General features: G+C 40.8%; 1 protein-coding gene across 1 annotated transcript in view; it reads right to left on the reverse strand.

Moving 5' to 3' along the window:
* PRIM2 (primase (DNA) subunit 2) overlaps positions 1 to 5216 on the reverse strand; it is a gene marked incomplete at its 5' end in the record, with an annotated part of 329364 nt that overhangs the window by 179396 nt on the left and 144752 nt on the right. The gene's annotated exons all lie outside the window — the stretch shown is intronic.

Below are 5216 nucleotides of genomic sequence, written 5' to 3' on the forward strand. Positions count from 1 at the left end.
ACCTGAAGAAGGACTTTTTGTTGTCCTTAATTTTTGTCACCAGGCTAAGTTCTAATCCTGCTTGGCCTTTCTAACTGATTCCCTGCAAGTGCAAGCCAGGGAGGAATACTCCTCTTTGCTAGCTACCCCCTGTTTCCACAGCGTGTATCCCTCTTTCTTCCCTGTCCAGCCAAGAGGGCTTCTTGGCCCCTTTACCCCCTTTTATGCACAATGGGATTGTCAACTTCTGTACCCGTAGGATCACTCCCTTGAGGAACGGCCATCCTTCCTGGACCCCCCATTTCGCCAATGCTCTTGAGCTCTAATGCTTCACTAACTAATCTCCTAAGTACACTGAAATCAGCTTTTCTAAAGTCTAGCACTTCAGCCCTGCTAGTTAGGTTTACCCACCCTTCGCCGGACAGTGAATTCATCAATCAGTAGTCAGTATCCCCTAGGTCAGTGGTCTCCAAACTTTTTTGGTCTCACACCCCTATCAGTAAAAAATTTTTGAGCACACACCTCCAGTATATGTGTATTTATTTATTTATAAATTATATACTTGTACTACTGTACAAATATATTATGTACAATATATATAGATAAAAAATATAAACAAAAATTCTAATATTTTCTTCCCGCACCCCAATGGATCATCTTGCGCTCCCCACTTTGGAGACCACTGCCCTAGGTTACCACGTACCTGCAGATTCCCCACCAGGGCATCCCCTGTAGCTAACATCAAGTCCAGCAAGGCATTTCCCCTAGTGGGTTCGTATAGCTCCTGCATTAGGTGGAGGTCCTGTATGCAGGTTAAGAACCTACGTGCAGGTTAGATTTGGCTGACTACTCCTCCCAACACGTCAGGGTAGTTTAGGGGTTATGACAACCATATCTCTTGACCATATGGCCTCTGAGAGCTGTCTGGAGAATTCCATGTTTAGCTCATCCTCCTGGTGTGGTGATCTATAGTAGACTCCCCTCTACCAAGTCACTTCCCTGCCCCCCCCCGACCCCCTGGTATCCTGATCCACAGTACCTCAGTTTGGTCCTCCTCTGATCCCATCTTGATTACAGAAGACGTACATTGTTCCTTAACATAGAGAGCAACACCCCCCCACACACACTTTATTTCCCCACTCTATCCCATCTGTACAACCTGTAACCCTCAATGCCTACTGCCCAATCATGAGTAGGGTCCCACCAAGTTTCAGTTAGTCCAACCAGGTCAAAGCTGTTGCTTGCAAGCAAGAGTGCAAGTTCCTCCTGCTTGTTCTCCATGCTCCTAGTATTAGTGATCTTTAAATTGCATTCTGTTATCCCTCAATGGTACTCAATAACTTATGCTTAGTTTATTTATGTCTTCAAGAAGGACCTCCATTCTACATTTAGAAAGATACTGTACATCTCTTTTCTTGGCAGTTTGCTCAAATGGTTAATCCAGTGATTCTCACCCAGGGCACCATGGGATCCTTTTAAGGGTGCTGTGTGGTGCCATGGAAAGTTAGCACCGTGAGACATGCAAACACCCTACAGATTATTCACAGCATAAACCCAGGGATTTCAAATAGAAATCCATAAGTGTCAAAAACCTTCTGACCTGTTGTGGTTTGAGGTCTTTGCAACAGAAGGATTCCACTATTATTCTTCCTTAGACAAAAATGAGTGAAAGCTAAGAGCTGGAATTTTCTGACGGGTGCCTTGAATCTAAAAAATGTTGGACCAGTGAGTTAATCACTCAATGTAAAAAAAAAGTTTGGTTTATTTCCAATTGCATTCTAACAGGCTTCAGATTTCAAGAATCAATATCCATCTTTTCCCCCCTGTAAAAAAATTTGCCCAATGCAACACAGTCATTCTCTCAATCTTCTTTTTGATAAACTAAAACGATTAAATATTGTAGTTAGTATATATTTTGTATATCAGATAGTTTAATGCTGTGGTGCTCAACCTTTTGGACTTGTGGGCCAGATGAGTGGCACAGGCCCACATTCACAGGGTTGGTGCCCAGATCCCAACTTGCACTGCCTAAATCAGGCCCCGCCCAGAGCCTGCTTCACACCATGCAGATCAGCCCTGCACCATGCTGGGCATCTTTATCCAGCTCACAGGGCTCCCCATGGGTCCAGAAAATTGACAGCTGGGGAGTAGCAATTAAAACTACCACCACGCTCCCCACCAAATTTTCAGAGCTATGGGGAGCCGTGTGAGCCAAATGACATGGTTCCACAGGCCAGGCTAGGGGCTGAACATCCCTGTTTTAATATAAGAGGTTAAATGATTCACCTGTAAAATTCTTTATAGGTTCCACACTGTAAATTGATATTGTTCTGCTCAATTTAAGAGACCAAAGACAAGAATTTTATAGTAACCACCTTAAGCAGATCTTTATGTACATTTCTCAACACACCATACTTAGCAAGTAGCATCTCTCCCTAACATTACTTAACAAAAATCAAACTTTGGCAAAACAGGGAAAAACAAGCATCTAAAATGAGATAACACTCGAGTAGAATAGCAAATTTAATAGCCTCGTACACCCAAGTGGGTCTTCTTCAATAATCCTACAGACTGTACCAGCAACAAAAACTTAATTAAAACATCAACTATCTTGCTAACATTGTAACAAAATGTCACAATGCAAATGTTATGCAGCTAGGGAACCTGAAATAAGACAGCAATTTCTGCATGCTGGTATACTGCTCTACCTAGACAGCTGACATTTTAGTACTGATCAATTTTCTTTTGAAAAAGTCCAATTTTAACCTTTTGCAACATGTTGTAAATCCCAAGCTCTATATAAAATTAACATGTAATCTTTACAAAGATTCTTTCAGCTATAAGAATTTATTTGAGCATTATTAATACTAAAATGTATTTGATAAAAATCAAAATCGGACTATTAACATAATATTTATTCCACATGAAGCACTACATCCAATAGGAAAGGACCCAGCATTTTTTTAACATGGACAGACCTATTGTTTCATAATGTAACTGAGCATCCTACATAGCTATTGCAATGTAGCAACCAAATTTAACACACAAGACATTTTGACTATTCCTATATTGCAAGATTTCAGAAATTGTATGAATAAACAGAAAAAAAGAATGCAGATTGGTTACTGGGAGCTAAGTATAGCTGTAGCAGTTCAATGACATTTTCAAAGCCAGAAGATAAATTCTCACAGAACTGCAGTTCACTCAAGTGGTTGAAAGTGGTATTTGTAGAAAGCTTATTATAGCTATTTTTGTCTCAGCCACTTAAATCCCTAAAACCAAAAGATTCATTTCCTGGAAAAAAATACATAAATGTTACTGAAAGAAAATTACAGAGAATGTTACATGGGAATATTTAATTTCGTTTTACAGTTAATATAGAGTTTTGACATAATCCAGAAAACAAAGGAAGTGCATCAGCTACTGTATCATTTATCAACAATATTTAAATAAGGGATTTAAATAAGAACACCTCCCTGAAGTGGCATGTTTTTTAATCCAAATCTTCCAGACACCTTTTGAAGACAAAACCTAGGCAGAGCCATCTCTATCAGTCCTGAACCACTCTTTATATAGCCTCTCCATTATTTTTCTGTCTCTAAATATTGGCCAAGAGAAGGATTCCTTCAGTCAGACCCTTTCAGCTGCCTAACAGCACGCTTGCCATGACAAATATTTTGGCCCTATTCTTACATCTGGTCCCTGATGTTTCCACAATCTTTTCTAATCTAGGGCTCTGAAGACATGGGGTTGAATGCTGATGAACGTCAGCATTTTTTTAAAAAACTGAATTAATTTCTAACAAAAGAGTCACAATATGTTTGGTTATCTCTTTTATTGGATTAGCTGTATAGTTGGAAGAGATGCCAATCAAGCTTTCCATGTTTCCCTCAGTTCTTGGAAATAAGGAGATACAGCCAAACTTAATCCCAGTTAAAAGAAGTACTTTACTTTGACTCCATTATGTAAATCAAAGTGATCATCTGAGAAGCAGAGAAGTTATCAGAAGTTGTTACAGATCAAGTAAAGATCATCTGAAATGGGCAAACCTAGTTATATTATATAATTATATATAACCTGTGTGTGTGACCATTCAAAATGGAAAGAAGAGTATTATCATCTGTATAACACAGAGAGATTATCAGAGCTTTTAGTGAGCCATAAAATTATTGTCTGAGTCAGTCTACGTGTTTTGGTATACAATAAAGTCACGATTTTTTGTGCCTAGGTCTGTTCACAGACAATACTGTGAAGGTTTTCCTTAAGGACAAGAACTATGAAGTGAGAGATGGAGTGCATGTTCTGTAAATATTCAGTTTGTCTCAAGATGTCTCCTAGACTTTATCTTTTTATTGTGTAACTATATTTAAGTCAATGATTACTTAGTTTCATCCACAGTTTCCATGAAAGCATCTAGTAAAAGGCATTGATTCTGATAGCATTTAATAAAAGAATTATGAAGTATTTGCTTTCAAGGCACCAGAAGTGTCATCTGTTCTTACTAAATTTCTAACTTTCACAGATATATGACAATGTAAATGCCATTTGGAGTTGAAAATTGAAAGTTTCCTCTTGAAACCTGAATATTTTAATGACGAAAATTGAATATTATAATGATGAAATTGTATTTAACTAGAGGTGCACTGATAAGAGATTTTGGGGGCCAATACCAATAGCCAACTTTTAAAGGAGGTATATCAGCCAATACAATCTGATTTCCAATACACAATTCTTCAGCTTGAAGAGCTGCATCCAGCTGGTAAGTCTGGTTTAGTGGAAGGGGAGGAAAAGGGAGGTGGGGAAGCAGATCAAGGCCCCTGTGGTGAGGGACGGAATGGGACTGGGGCTGGGGCTGGGACAGGCACAGGCGCTGACCAGCAGGGCACAGAGGGGCACGGGACAGAGCCACAAGCAGCTCATCCAGGGGGTGGGTGTGTGTCCCCCAAATCTGTGTGGCATGGGGTGGGATGGGGTGGCTTAGGGACAGAAGCACAGCTTGTCAGGGGGGCGCTGATCCCGCCACTGCATGCGGCTTGTTCAGTGGCTCTTGCCACTGCTCCTGCCGCTCGTCCGGGAGGGCATGGGGGGCCATGGGTCCCCAGGTCTGCCTGGCCAGGAGGAGCCCAGCCCCAGCCCACCCTGCCCCAAGCACATCCAGGCCAGAATATAAAGCTGCTTACACACTTAATGTCACGGGAAAGCCGTAATGCACTGCTCACTGACACACAGACACCAAC

This window comes from Gavialis gangeticus, unplaced genomic scaffold (assembly GCF_001723915.1).
Source record: "Gavialis gangeticus isolate Ggan-Ray unplaced genomic scaffold, GavGan_comp1, whole genome shotgun sequence".
NCBI classification, from domain to species: domain Eukaryota; kingdom Metazoa; phylum Chordata; order Crocodylia; family Gavialidae; genus Gavialis; species Gavialis gangeticus.